Raw genomic sequence first — 15,849 nt, 5'->3', positions numbered from 1 at the left:
AATCGAAACAAACAACCAACAACAACAATCAAGCAGTTCCTCAGAAACAGAAAACTTGGCAAAAGGAACAGTTGTCATCCACCGGTTTCTGTCGCTGCATTTACCATGTTGCCGGTGGACCTACCAGCTTTGGGAAAAGATGGCAGATGTTCCACGTGTCAGATGCCTTCTCTGCTAAGAACCAGTTTTTGCTTTAAAAACAGCATGCCTCCAGGTCACGTGCTTGCAGTGCAACAAAGCTTGGCACTATGCCTTGAGCACACCGTGGCCACGTGGGATCCCGGGCACAGACATATGCTCCTATCTGTACACATTTTGGAAGCCTTTGGGGTAGGGCTAATAGGGAAAAAAAGGGAAAGATTTTTATTTTATTTCAGTCCCTAGGCAATGCTGCTCCACTCAGCAAGGAGACCACCGAGGTTAGGCACCTAGCCAGGAGCCAAGCAGGCATTTGCATGAAGCGGGAAACAAAATCTGATCCCTGCTTGTAAAGGCCTGGCTTCACAGCCCAGCCCTCCTACATATCACTCACTACATATTTTATGAGGCATACTATAATCTTAGTCATTGCACACCCAGATGCCGGGATGGAATACAGCACTTGGTTTGCAGACAAATAAGCCTACGACATCCCTATTGCCTGGAAATTCCACGCAAGCAGTCAGTGTAAGTGCAGCGGAGTAGAGCACCAAACACAGGTCAGCTTTTGCAAAGGGATGAGTGAGAAAATACATGGCTTAAGAAAGTCATCCTGCAATGATCGCCTCTGCTTGTTTGAACGGCACAACTGCTGTAGACTGAATACAAACTGAGTCCAGATGCCACCACTGTGTTTAGGCTTTGTACTTTTTAGGGAGGAAAGATTTGTTTTCCGTCCACTGACACACACACACGCGCACGCACAAACTCACACGGACAGGGGACATGTTGACGCCAGTGTTGCTGTTTATCACCAAGACAACACATAACTTGCTCTGCCCTCTGGAGACACTTCTCTGAGTGGGTTGACAGAATGCCAGAAACTTAGTTAATTTTATTAGAGTTTTCAGGGTAATAGATACTATGCTTCCTCTGGCAAAAGTGAACAAAAATTGATGCTTTGTTTCTAGGTGAAGGCCAGGGTGGGTTCTGGAGAGTTATGACTTTATCCTTCCACTGGTCACAAATTCTTCCCTGCTCTCTGTGTGGGTCACAGTCAGAGACAGGATTTTAAGCTGGGAGAGCATTTGGACCCTCACAGCATAGCAGCTGTTGCCTCAAATGAACCATTTTCCCATTACTGGACGGATTTCTGATAGGTCAAAGCTAGAGGACTGCACATAACACCTGCAAAATGGGGACTTTAAGTGACACTAATATTTACAGAATATTGCGCCTCCCTAGCAACAACAACAACAAAAAGAGAGAGCGAGAGAGAGAAAAACACCCAACAACCCATTACCAACAAAGAGCGAGAGTTGCCAGAGTTGTGCGTGCGCCTCAGAAATGTTACATTCAGCAAAGCCCAAATTTCATTGGGACCAGAAGCCAGGGTCCCTTTGCCCTTGGGGCTGGAGCGGCTGTGCGGTGGGAGTCGCTCGTGCCCCAGCCTGCTCCATTGCGACGGGAGCAGCCGTTCCGAGTAAGGAGCAGGGTCTGAACATTTTATCTCAGCACGTACTAACGGTTCAGTTAACCCCGGAGGGTGTTTCCCCTTTACAGAAGGCGTGAACCAAACCATCAAAGGGATCAGAGGAAAAAAGGTTTGATGTGCCTTAAGAAAACCATTATGATTCACTTAGCACTGCCTTGCACAAGAGGAAGCAAGGCTCAGGGACACTCAAGCCGCTGTGACAGTCAGCAGCTGCATAAGACAAGGATGGCATGCAGGTCTCAAAGTTGGTGTACCGAGACAGACTACCAGGTACAGTGAAAAAAACAAATGAAAAAATCCCACAGGTTTAGAATAAAGCAGAGGTGACAGTCTTCCTGGAAAGCAGACTAAGAGCTGAACCATAAGGATGCCACAGGCAGCTCCTCTTCAATAGCAGTGGCAAAATGAACATGTGCACATTAGAGGCCTGAAAAGGAAGGAGCATCACTCATGGAGGCTTACGTCTGTGGGTACAATTTCGTTGCTTAGGCTTAGAAGCGTGTGTATTTGATTCAGCAAAACTTGCGCGAGATACCGCACGGCATACTTAATCCTGCATAAACCAACTTTAAAGTTTTTTGCTGTTGGATTTCATGGTTTCCCAGCCACGTCTAAATGAAAGAACCATTCCTCCGGTTAGCAATAATCTGACCAGTTACATCTCTGAAGGATTGTAGGTGGCATTACTGTGACTATGTTGTACTTCAAAAGTACGTACTTCTCTCCCCTAATGGAGAGGACAGGGCAGACATTCAGTGCTTGTTTTATACAGCTAACAGGGCCACAGAGAAATTCATTTACATTCCCAAATATTTCATTATAGAAGTAAATGAGCTGGCTGAAGTATGTGACAGAAGATGGGGTGTGGGTGTGCTTCCCATGCATGTGCAGACAGAGCAGAGTCCCCTCCTCACCAAGCCAGCACGACACACAGCACCAGACCCTCCCACACCACCAGTCCTGCTCTCAACCACAATTAGACTTGACACTCCTATTTTGGCCAGATCGCCCCAGTCATACCCCTCGCCCAGGCAACTGGCCTTCCTCTCAGCAGGTTATACTTTAATTCTTAGTGCCTGGTGCCAGGTACAAAAATTTCCACCTTGCGCAGGACCACTCCAAATCCTCTATGATGGGAGCAGACGGAAGAAATGCGTCAGGCTACCCCGCCAGAGAGGGGGATCTCCCAGATTACAGCTGACCCATAGGAGCAACCAGACTGCAAGGATCTATATTTTCCAGAGAAGACAGCCTCTGGGAGTAGCTGTCCCACCAGCCTCCCTCATGCCCAAGTGCTCCCCTTCCCATCTCGTCTGTTCACATCCCTTCCTCTCCTCCATCCATCCCACCCTGGTGTATCCTCCTACTCCCATCGCAGCACCAAGCCCCACTCCTCCTCCTCTCCACTGTAGCTTGCAGAGAAGACCAGAAACTGATCAAGTCTTCTGCTTCATTCAGAAGACAACAAGTGACAGGTCATGCAGTACGTACCATGCTAACACAAGTTGCGCAGCATGACTGGCATCTTAAGACCCCTCTATTTAAGTAGAGGGCCCTGGACCACTCTGGGCAGTGTCTCCGCTTCTGGCCACAGGCAGATTTTAAGGAGCAGATTAGCCACCCCACACACCAGCCAACCCACTGCCATGTGGCAGGGACAATCAGCCATTTCCCCACCAATATCCCCCCAAAAGATGCTTCTAGGCATCCTTAAGGAGATACATGTATGCCGCCCTAATGGCAGCAGGTTCTCTTCTTTCTTGCAGTAGTGATGAAAAAGAACCAAAAAGTTAAGGTGAATGGCTGAGATAATTTTGGATACGTGGTTTAAGTGCAAGCCAAAGCTCATTTAGCTTTATGAAGATGAAGACTACAGCCAAAGGTCTAGTTATTTTTGGTGCAATCTGTGTTTTACTAGGACATTATCATGCCAAGAGATTTTCTTGTTGACTTCTCTTACTACTATCCAGAATTACATCAGCTGTAACAAACTGGCAAGAAGTATGCCTGCTTCAAGGCAGTGCTGTATGAAAATGCTGTGAGCAGCAGTGACAGGTATTAGACTAGACAAGGTACTAGACACAGGGGAGGAGGATAATTCAAAGCACAGCACAAGGTAGGACAGAACAGCAGTCACTGCAATACGCTATATAGGTATGTGTATACACACACACACACACACACACACATAAAATAAATAAAAGAGGCTGAGAAAGAGATACAGCATCAGAGTTGCATGCTCTGAACTGTGCCAGAGTCCAGTGAAGAGAGATGAAATGCAACAAAACACTACTCCACTGAATCACTCAGAGGGCTGGAGAGATGGGGGAGGAAGCTCAGCAGCAGCAAAGCTAGAAAGGCAAACATACAGCTAGGGGATAAGTCAAGTCCATGACAACAGTTTGCTCACCACAAGGCTTTGCCAAGCACCACTCTGGCTCCCTGTGCTCCAGCATTAGCAGGTATCGCCCCGGCGCACTCGGCCTCTGCCCTGCCCAGCTAGCGAGGCAGGTGAGGCTGCATCTTCGCTTGTACCAGGAGGAAAGCAGAGATGTCCGGAACAAAGTACACTTTAAACGCCTCCCAGCACTCACTGCTGTTCCCTAGGAAAGCCCAGAAGCCTGCTGGCAAATACAATCGTCAACACGTTTGCAGAAAAAGGATGAATTCCCACTGCTGAGTGTCTGAGATCCTGAATGCTCAGGCTGCCACCCAATTCAGAGTTTTCCAAAAGAAGAGGAAAAAGTTACCTAAGAGAGAAACCCACAGCTAATCAATCAGCCTGCAAGCCTTGTCGCTTAAGGAATTGGACTGACAAAAGTAGCAAAGACTCAACTTCATTCTCCTTCCTTTCTCACAGTGAAGCTGAATTTTTGTTCCCATTTCTCCTTGCACATTCCAGTCAATAGGCCTCAGTCACATATGCATAATTCTTGCCAAGTATCTCTTATTGTCAGGTTTTTAAAGAGAGCTTTTCTGTCTAGGACTATAACAGTACTGACTGCTGCCTCTAGATTTGCAAGTGAACAATCTTCTACAGTTTTTGCTACTCCAGTTGCACAAGGAGAGGACTTGAGCAGTTGCTCAAGGGATTTGAAAGCCAACATGAGCACACTCTATTTCTTCTATACCTCCGTCTTCTCTCGCTCTGGGGTAAGAGCTCTAGCTATGTAACACCTGGAGGCAGGATGCAAAGAGGATGGGGCCAGACTCTTTTCAGTGGTGCCCAGCAACAGGACAAGAGGCAATGGGCACAAACTGAAACATAGAAAGCTCTGCCTGAACATGAGGAAAAACACCTTTACTGTGAGAGTAATGGAGCACTGGCACAGGCTGCCCAGAGAGATGGTGGAGTCTCCATCTTTGGAGATATTCAAAAACCATCTGGACAGGGTCCTGGGCAACATGCTCTAGGTGACTCTGTTTGAGCAGAGGGGTTGGATTAGATGATTTCCAGAGGTCGCTTCCAACCTCAACCATTCTGTGAGCAAGAACAGCCCATTACCGCAAACAAACTGTAAACAAGAGAAATCAGTCACAACTAGAAACACTGCTCACATGCTGGAGAGCTTCAGTCTACGGCCAAACCCAGAATGGCAGTTAAAATACACAGATCTTGAGTGCTCTCTACCCTAATGTAAACAGCCTTTGTGTTTCTACTCAGACTGAAAAGTGAATAAGGTTTAGCAAAACAAAGTCACAGAAGATGACAAGCAAGGCAAGCTTGTGACAACAGCCATGGCAAGCATGGCAAGCAGGGCAAAATATTGTTGGTCTGTACTTCCCTTCCCCCCCAAAATAACTCACTCTCCCCCTCAGAATGACAAATTAAGTGGGGTTTACACTTTCCCACTGCAGCAAGCCAGATTAAGACTGTTTTGTTGTTCATCTGAGAGAAAAAAGGGGAAGGAGGGCAAAAACTCCATTTCTTTGATAACACCAGATAAAAGTATCATTACTAGTGCTTACAGTGCTGCATAGTAGTCAGTGATATGTGACTCACTTTTCTGGAGTAGTCTGCCAGCAGGATCACAAGCCATTCTGACTATGAACACAGGAGGAGGAAAAAAGACAACTAGAAGACGAACATCGCAAGGTCACCACATGTTAACATAGCACAGAAGGAGTGCTTCACAGGCACTCAGGTAGTTACACAGGATCCTTGTCCAGTCTAAACAGGAGTGCCTAGCTGAATCCAAGTTTATATTCCAAATACAGCAGGATTTTTGGAGATTAAACTATAGAGTTTCTCCCTTCTTCCATCCATTCACCTGCATGTGGTGAAAATAGTCCTGCTCTGACTTTGAAAAGCATTTGATTCACAGTGTTTGAATTAGCCACACATGTGGTCAACTGTGTTTTGTGACAAACCTAAGACAACTTCTAAAGCTGATTTCTCTATTCTGCATCAGAGACCATATTTTGCTTCTGTTGGGAGCCTTTTAGCAGATATGGAGGATACACTATGGGGGTAGGGGGAGAGTTATACAATGTAAAAGCAGCATCAAAAAGCCACTAATCTGTTGGGTATCTCCCAGCACTGGACTGAGCAGGCCCAGAGATTGAAAAACCAACAAGGCATTAGGCAATGGTCATTACTGCATGAATCAGCTTAAAGATTTTGTAGCAGCTTGATGGCCTTTCTTGACACTACTTGTGTTCCACAGAAAATTACAGTCAGGTTTTGGTAGAACATTTAGCAAATTGTGTAACTATGATAACAGCAATCTCTTTTAGTTGACTCAACCCACGCTAAGTTCAACAGAGCTACATTGAAGAAACATGGAGGAAAAAAAAGTCATCTCACCCTATTATAATTTATTATCTTCACAGGAAAAAAAAAACCCACTGAATAAAACAGTATCACACTTTTGCCAGCTTTTCATTCTATTTCACACTTAATTACACTCAGTGTAGTGCAGTGGAACACCAAACAATCACAGTTGCTCATTTTGTCCACATGACCCATTAGCAACCTTGAAAAAACCTGCATCTGGTTTAACCTAGCGAGTGCTCACCATAGAAGAGCCTATTTTGTCTTAAACACTGAAAATGGAATTGAATAATAACTATGTGGCCATGCCCTCCAGCCGTAACACCTTTGTTCCAAACCATTAGAAGACATATGTCTATGACTCCTGTATTTTCAGACACTGAGCAGTTTTGGAAGAAAGTATTAGTAAGCCAAATCTGCTACCTCTTTCTGCAAGATAAGAGAACAGCATTGAAGTGAGATAAGGATGGAACAGAAAATGCTGACGGGATGTCTATCTAGACGCAAAGCTTTTGGTTCTCGTGATTTTTTGCTTAACCACAATGCCAGTACACTTCTTCAAAGACCAACGCCAAACAAAACCCAATGTAGTGTCATAGGATTTTAAAGGATGTGTACTGAAAAAGGCTATTCAAGTCACTGAAGACACTGAAGAATTACCTCAGCATTATATACATTATATTACCTCAGTGCATTATATACAAATTATGATCTATATTTATACGTACACACATGCAACCTTAATGTGCAAACACTTCTTAAAACAGACAAAAGGATATGTCAGAAGGACTAAAGTAGTAAGAGGGACTACCCAGAAACCAGTAGTTTAGAGAAGACAATTGAACAGGCTCCACCTAATATTACTCTATTTCTGGCCTGTGTAAGTGCTGAAATGTGCAATTATGAAACTATGCTCAATGAAACCTCAGTGAAGTGATGGTCATGCTAGCAAATGCACTAAGAAAACTAAGTTCATTATGAAATAACATAGCAGAGTGTACCAGGCACCTACACCCAAGCCGACAGTCAGCTCAGTAAGATGTGAGCCAGAGCGCTCTCGGGGAGGATTAGAAAGTTTTCTACCACAGCTAGCTGAAAACACAAGGGCTAAACATTGCTTGTACTCATCCATCAAAAGCAGAAAGCTAGTGAGACAGGAGGGCTTGACTGCAAGGCAAGTAAAAGAGCTTTTTTGACAATGCAGAATCTGGAAAGGCGTATTTGGAAACGGCAAGTAGTAGCTTGTGTTCAGATATACAGAACTCAGCTTACGTGAGCATCAGTTAAACTAATTGTAAAAAGGGACTTTGTTTTTTGAAAATTACTTTCTTTTCTTAATGGGAAGAACCAATGCAAAGAAGTTGCAAGTGCATATTTGATCTGAGGAGGCAACAGCTCTTTCCAAAGCACTAGCAAAACCTTTTTCTAAACATCTTCAAGTGGCATAATCATGCAAAGAAATGCTTCTTAGCAGGGACATATGTTTTATACAACAAGAGGTAGATATTCCATGGTTAGGAAGGACTGCAATACCAGGGCACTGCACTATCACAGGCAGCTAAGGTTTGGGGGGCGGAAGGGGGTAATTAAAAAAAAAGGCAGCACAAATACCATCAAACACAACACACTTAGTGTTTTTTTCTATCATGCACATCTTCCTCCTGCATTGAAAAAACACACCATACCACTAAAAAGCTGCAGACAGGCCTTCACAAGATAAGTTACTACATTTGAGATCTACTTCATGTTTTCATGAGTCCTCTACCTCTGCATGTAGCACCTCAAGCTTTCTGATCCTCAGCAAAACTTTCGTCCCCTGGGCAGCGTAAGGCTTGGGGTGTATCAAGGAAGAGATGAAAGGTGAAATATCGAATGTTCCTGAGCTTTTACTCTTGGTAGAGCGGTAGCTAGCAAGTCTTGCGTCAGCTGAGCATGCTGCAGCGAGTGGCGTCAGTAATTCCCTCTATTCCTCAGCTAGTCAAGAGAGGCAGCCCTAGATGCCTGAGTCATTGCTTCACACATCCTGCCTTGCTTCAGCACTTCCTCATTCAAAGCAGGGGCTCGTCGGAGAAGCACCTTTGACTCTCAGCAGTCGCATGCAGGATATCAAGAGAAGTTCCTCACAGGTAAGTAAAAAAGATCATGTTTTCTGTCCTGTACCAGAAAGTGCTAAAACTGCAGGATTCGGATGTGACCATTTGGCTTAGCTCTTTCCCAGTTCCTTCAGAAGCTGTCAGTGTGGGGGGAGGAAAAAAGCAAACAAGACAACATTTTTTTTCCTTGTTGTAAGTGGCAGACTGCTGGAGAGGAAAAATGCAGACATGCAAGGCTCCTAATTACAGCACTTCTGCTCTGCAGGTCCACTCCACTCCCTCGAGCTGATTGTCAGAAGGGGTTCCACTTGTGCGTGCGAACAGTTTGCAGAGGGAAAGCAGGTCTAAGCCTACTGGTTCACCTAACACCCCAAAAGGCATCTCAGGCTAAATTTACTCACAGTTACTTACTTACAGTTTTGCCTTCATTTCTGCTCTTTGTTTTCTACTGTTCTTTTGTCATTAAACTGATATAGAGGCAGAAACACTGAAGTGTGAATTTCAGTTTAGCGAAGTTCAGAGAATGAATACCCAGTTGAAAACAAATACTTGCACATACCTCCTCAAAACGTGAGCTGAGTAAGGGGAAAGACTCGGACAACACATTCAGCACAGCAGTCCCACCAGAAATGAAACCCCACTGAACTTCTCAGGTTCTGAGTAGTCACTGTTTACCAACTGACAGCTCACAGTAGCACCTAGAAACCTCCATACAAGGCACACAAGTGAGTCCCATTACACTGAGCAACACACGCACAGATCAGTGCCACTGAAAACATGCAGTCTCAGTTTGCAACTGGTGGGGAAATCAAGCGCAAGAACAAAAGGACAAGAAAGAGGGCAAGCAACTGTCAGGCCAGGAGGATTTGCTCAAGTCATTAGTCACTCTGGTTTCTGTCCTAAGTGTTTATTAGTGTAGAAAAATAAGGTAACAACAATTTATGGATACTGAGGCAAAGGTAGGTCTCACAAGTAGAACTTCTTGCCTTTCAGTTTCAAAGGAGATTTTATAGTAATCGAAAATATTTCCACCAAAAACAAATCCCACATGTACATACCAGTCATACATACATCAGGGCATTTAAAACAAGTTTTCCCATTTAAAATAGCTTACTGAGTCAATTTTGTCCTAAATGGGGGGGTTCTTGATACCTCATCTCTTCAGAAGAAACTGTACTCAGAGTAATACAGGGAGAGAGAAAGGCAGAAGAGAAATACAGTCCAAAAATACAACACAAGATGCTGCCAAGCACAGTTTCTCACATGTTCATGTGTACTTGGCTACTTAAAAGGCACCTCATGCTAGACAATTTTGCCTCTTTTTTTGGGGGGTGGGTGGGGACTAAAACTGAGTCTTGAGCACACAGTGAAACCACACAACTATAGATTTCAATCTTCATGAAATCAGAAATATTGCTATTCTTTTGAATTTACCTTTATAATACAAGCACAACTAATGTGAAAGCAGAGTTCATTGCAGATTTTTCCTTCTACAGAAACTAATTATTTCTAGAAAGGCAGGTTGCTGGCAGTAGGAATTTTTCACCTCTAAGCTCTCTTCCCATAATGCAGACCAGGCCACTAAAATATTTACAAAGATGAGTGATATAAGAAAAAGAAGTCCCCAGTATGCTGGCTCCAGTTATAAAGAACCTAAAATAAGATTGCATGAATGTATAATACCTTCAAGAAACAGATCTTTTGGCAGAACAATGTCACCTGTTTTTGACAATTTCCCTGCAGAGAAGTTGCAGAGAAGCAGCTCCAGAAAAATGAGAGACCATTTTACTTGAAGAGAAAACTACGGATTATTAAAAACAAAACAAAAAAAACCCCACAGTGTAGTCAGTTCTTTAGGGGGTTGCTGGCTGTTTCTTGTTTTGTTTTAAAACCCGAGAGCACAAGCTGTAAGAACTAAGCTGCCCAGATGTTAGTACTTCAGCTGCCCGTGGTACCTTCTAGTCCCTTTCACCTTATTGCTGTAGAGGATGTCTATGTCTTATGGCTATTCCATTGCCCTGAATTCATCTTAATTAGAATAATGTGTTTTTATTTGCTCTCCCACTAATTCCCGTTCCCCTGCAACAGGTTTTCTCTTTTAACTCCTGTCTACTCTCTGCTCCCCACCTCATTTGATTTCCAAACCCTCACTTGCTTGAGGCAACCAGGAAGCAGAATAAGCTTTTTACTTTCTCCAGTTCACCATGATTGTAATGATGTCCACTACTTAAGGTCCGTCAAAATCCAAGCTCAGATTTTTCACTGAAGAAGAGTTAGAAAAAACTCCCCTAAATGTCAGCAGTTCAAAAAAGAAAAAAGAAGAAGAAGAAGAAGAAGAATCATCCCAGGCCCATTAGTACTTAACGATCCTTTGAAGGTGTGGCTGCTGGTTTCCATCTTGCACACAGCCAATTACATTCTTCTGAAGCGTTTTACAAACCTTCCTTCCAGGCCGCACGAGGAGCCTACGGAGCCACCTCGCCCCCACGGGAGTTAAGCACTCCTGCGCGTACGCAGTCCAATTCAGGCAGCTGGATGCCGCACGCACACATCAACGGATAGAGCTTTGTTTCAACAGGTAAGAGAATTGGGGGAAAAGAGGTGGGGGGGGAAGGGAGAAAAATCCTCTGAACAATGAGGCACTTTGCTTCTGTGATGCACAGACGAACAATGAATACCTACGCAGCGAAACATCGCACTGAACATCAATAGTTTCGGAGGCATGCAGGGACCAGAGGCGCAGACATGCTCGCAGTCAGATTTTTCAGCATGATCTGAGCCTCAGAGATTTCATTCATTCATTAGACTTCACATCTGCCTTTAAAAACATGAGCAGCTCGGCCCCTTAGGGCGCACCTTCACCGCACGGCAGGGTGTGGAGGCGTGGAGGTGCCTGTGCTAACAGGGCCTGGAAGAAACGCCGCTCCTGAATGAGTTCACTGTGCTGACAGAGAAGTTATTAATTTGCAGCTGCGTGCCATGCTACCGAGGCTCTGCTGCTCCTGGGCCTGCGCTGGGAACCTGGCTCGGCACAGGGCCCCGTGGGCGTCCTCGGCTGCTGAGCCCCGGTCCAAGACATCTGCGCTACAACACGTTGCGTAACAGAGGCATATGTGCAGTCATACTGGCTTGGGTTTTTAATTGGGTTTATGGGCAATTTTTTTTTTTTTTTTTAGTTTTCCTCCCTGCTCATATAGTTATATTTGTTCAGTATTTATAGCTGCGTTCAGTATCACTAAAAGGAATGCCCGTTTTGTGACTATAGCTAATGCTAGATTTGGTTATTCTCTCAGCTTCCTTTCACTTTATCTTCTCTGCATTTTCTTCTTCATAAACTCTCCTGATTCCAATGACCATGTAGACTTTTCTGCCAGTTCTTCCTCACACTAGTTGCTAAAGTCATCTGTAATTAAAACATTAACAGACATACGCACACACACGTACTAGGACAGAGTCTTCAAGTTGGTGCCCTAAAGACTGAAGAAAGGAAGGGGGTTTGTACCCCTCAGTTTCAGGATGCCTGCTGAGTCAGGGAGGAGGGAGAAAAGAAGACACCACAAAACGGAGCAACTGTAATCTATTGTTGAAGGACTATAATATATATTTATGTCTCAAACTGCTAAAGCCTCAGCGCGCCTGTTATCCTCTAGGAGTGCAAGCACTGCTCAGAACAACTCTGCTTCACCCCAACGCAGACAGTTTAAAAACCTAGCAATATGTAGCTAGCCAGGGGACTCCAAATGAGACCAATTCTGGGCATGGGAGACTTGCTTTTGGCTTTGTGCATTTTACATTATGCAACTTCTTATAAGGAATATTAACTTCATTAACCACATTAACTTCAGAGAAGATTTCCTAACATCCCAGAGCCAACTACCTTAAAGCCATAGGGGTTTTTTCCAATTTCTGTTGGTGGTGGTTGTTGGGGTTTTTTTTGTCTGTGGGTTACCACTTTTTGTTTTTGCTTTCAAAGCAACCACAGAAAAAAAAATTCCGCACACACACCAGAAGAACTCATCCAACCACAGCTTTTCTAGTTAGAAGATAATGGCACCTTTGGCAACAAATATTACTTCAGCTCAGCCACTGTTGCAGAATGTCCATCTCTGGCAGGTTTGGTGGGGAAGGTCTCAATCCCATGAAGTCAGCTTTCTGCCTTCTTAAGCTTTGTGCGTAAATTCCAGCATAGGTTGCCCATATATGATGGGCTTTACTGCATCGTCTTGACCCTTTACTCTTGGTGAAACAGCAGAGTGAAACCACCTGCACTTTGCACCGAGAAACTTGTTCTGTTAGGAGATAGGACAATGCGTAAGATTTCAACAGCAGTAAAACGCCGTTTGTACAAATCTACAAGGTATTAAAAGCAAGTAAGCTGCTAACAGCAAAATTTATGACTACAGGATCCATACAGCAATATACTCCCTGAAAGCAGAATTGATTAACACAGCCCATCTACTGAGCAGCAGACATTAATGCAGCATCGCATTAACAGTGCTCAATATCATTCTGAAAGAGAGCACCTGTGGTGGATGAGACCACAGGACTTAGTGTCATTTGCAAGGCTTCATTTCAAGTATTTTGTTTTGACCACTGCAGTTTACCAGTTCCACTCCAAATTCACTTTTGCATTGTCAATAAAGAGTACAGGTCACTGGCACAATTCAACTTTTGCTTGGTGTAGTTCAAGAATACAACTTTAACGATTGGGGGGGAGGGGAAGGGATTTGAGAAAGCAGGCAAAATATTCAAATTAAACCTAGAGGATACTAGTTTTGCATTTTTAAATTATTTCTACAACTTGGTTTTGCATGCAGGTATTTTCCCCCCATGCCTCCTGTGCATATATTAAGTTTCAGGGGGGGTTGTATTATTTTATTTCACTTTCAATTTCCCTGCAAGGCAGCTGGAAAGACTCAACACAGTGAGGTAAGGGACTCAGCTACTTGCTTGATTTTTCCTCAGTTTATGAATTAAGTTGTTTAGTTGTAGAGTCCAAATCTATTTCTCAACTAAGTACAGTTAAAGGAGGAATACAATTTCTTCACCTTTGGCTTCCCAGAGTCATTTCCCAACATCTGAGTCTCCCACATCATACAGTGCCATGTGCTTAATTTCTGAACAAACCCTTTTTTGTAAAGGCAAACTAGCTTTTAGCTCCTTTCTCAGCAGCCTTGCCAGAACGAGGTCAGTCGTCACCACAGTTACAGTGTTTTTTGAGCTACAGCCAACAGATTCTTGGTATAACATCTTAGAAGAGAGGGTTATTTTATTATTACTTCAAGAACAATACAAACATCCAGAACTCTCTACACTTCTCTTGCTGAAACAGCCCAATTCACATGTGTTTTGTTCTTTAAAAAGAGCAAGTTCTTTCAAGTTCTACAGGGAGTTGCTGCATTTTGTGCTATGCATCCTTGGGTGTATGTAAACTGACTGCAGTTTACATCTGCAGAACCAGCTTGTTTCAACTGTCCAGCTTTGAAGGAGCTGGAATTGTCTTTTTATTTCCCATTACAACAGATAAACAACATACAAACAACATGGACATGAACCCAAACCACACTTACTATCTCGAAAACCTCTATTTCATGCACATACCCGCTAAGGGCTGTGCCATGGTTAACTCACTCCTACGTGCTCATTGCCCCCTCACTCACGCTCATGCTTCCATCTACTCAGGCCACAAGTGAAGTTTTCCTTGCAGCTGGCACAATCACAATTAGTGGAGCTGCAGCCAGCTGTCTGGGGCAGCTCTGAGTTTGGCACTGGCTAGCCACATGTGCACTAACTGCTGCCTACCCCAAGTTCTGCGCTGCCAGGAAACACACATGCTACTGATGCTGTGCTGCATCTCCTGTATGTTGCCAGTCCTCTGCTGGGAATAAAACAAGACCAAGTCACTTTGATGCTAACAAGTCTCCCTGAAAAGGTACCTCTGCAAGACGGTCTGGGAAATAGCTGTGCCAAGCCAAGGAAGAGGCCAATATTTCACCTGTGATTAAAACTTATGCAAGTCCCCATACTACAACACTCATACTACTACCTACTCTCCCATTTCTTTCCTCCTTCCGTAGAGAGGAAGCAGAGGAGAGTGGTTTTGTTTGCACTAAAACATTGTTGTCCCAGTGGTAAGTATACTCTGGGGAACCCAACTCCACAAAAAGCTCTTAGGCCCGCAGTCAGAGTCTACTAAGGCCAAGGATGGAGGCAGTGTCTTGCTGAGCACAGACTGACTTTACTCCACCTGGATCTGGCTTCCCCGCAGTCTGGATGAAGCCTCAATATTCTCAAACCAAAAGCAAAACAGTCTAATTGAACAATTGACAGAGTTATTTAGCAGGTGTGGCCAAAAGACTCTTGAAGCTCTTCATGGGAAACAGACTTCTGTCCTCAAAGGTGACCCTTCACTCAGCTTCCACACAATTCTGAGTACCTTAGTACAGCTGGAAGTTTCATGGCAGTCATGGTGTGAAACCACCATGCTAATTTACGTACATCTTCTGAATACTGCTTTTGCAGCTGTAGTTGAACATCTTGATTTAGATATAACACAACATGCAAAAGCTGGCATAAGTCTGTGTGACCTTGCTGGCTTGAAAGGATTGGCAGCATATCTTTACCTCACCCCAAATATAGATTTGTTCCATGCTCCAGAAGAAGGAAGAGACTGAGTTAAGATGGGATAGCCTTGATTAAAATGCAGTTCTGCTGTCTTGGTTCCCATTTTCTCTTACTTCTCTTCCGTGTTGAGAGAGGCCTAAGTCAGTTTCTACCCAGAAATCCCTTGTGTCAAAAGTCATCCCCAGTGGGCATAAAAGCGCTCTTTTGGCTCCAACCCTCCTTGCATTTTCAGCCTGTGTTATAGGAGATTTTGGCAGAGGGAAGCAGCTGTAAGAAATAGGGCACAGCTGGGGTAATGCAACTCACGGCTGATACCACCAACAACTCGCTAGCAGCAGAGTGCAGATCAGAGACACACCCCTTGACTCACCCTTTTTAGACCAGGGAAAACGTTCCATCTCAGGTAGATCCAGAGTCTGGGTGGCTGCAAGGCTTTGCAAAGCTAACTCTCAGACATTTTGCCTGGCCTAACCTATAGCTCAGGAACAGGGTTACTTCAGGTCCTAAAAGCTCTGGCTCCCACTTTAGAGCTGCTCTAAACAGTTCACTGCCCTCCTCCAGCTGCCACCTTGACTTCTTCTCCCAGATGACTGTTTACAGCTTGAATGAAGGATTATGAAAGACCAATATGTAGTGCTATTAGTTCAGTCTAAGTAAACAGTCACAGAAGTGGTGAGGTCAGCTTTGAGGTCATCAAAATCTGGGTCACTGTAAGATATGTAAAT

At 44.2% G+C, this 15,849-nt stretch overlaps 1 protein-coding gene across 6 annotated transcripts in view; it reads left to right on the top strand.

The window, feature by feature from the left end:
* The first annotated feature begins 8,394 nt into the window (after positions 1-8,394).
* LOC112981965 (programmed cell death 1 ligand 1-like) overlaps positions 8,395-15,849 on the top strand; it is a 36,512-nt gene continuing 29,057 nt past the window's right edge. For all 6 annotated transcript variants that reach the window (XR_010385060.1, XM_064497183.1, XM_026097993.2 and 3 more), the window contains exons 1-2: positions 8,395-8,533; positions 10,952-11,078. The gene's annotated coding sequence lies outside the window, so the exon portion shown is untranslated. The remainder of the gene's footprint in view (positions 8,534-10,951; positions 11,079-15,849) is intronic.

This window comes from Dromaius novaehollandiae, chromosome 1 (genome assembly GCF_036370855.1).
Source record: "Dromaius novaehollandiae isolate bDroNov1 chromosome 1, bDroNov1.hap1, whole genome shotgun sequence".
NCBI lineage: Eukaryota > Metazoa > Chordata > Aves > Casuariiformes > Dromaiidae > Dromaius > Dromaius novaehollandiae.
This window is presented reverse-complemented; position numbering and strand designations above follow the sequence as displayed.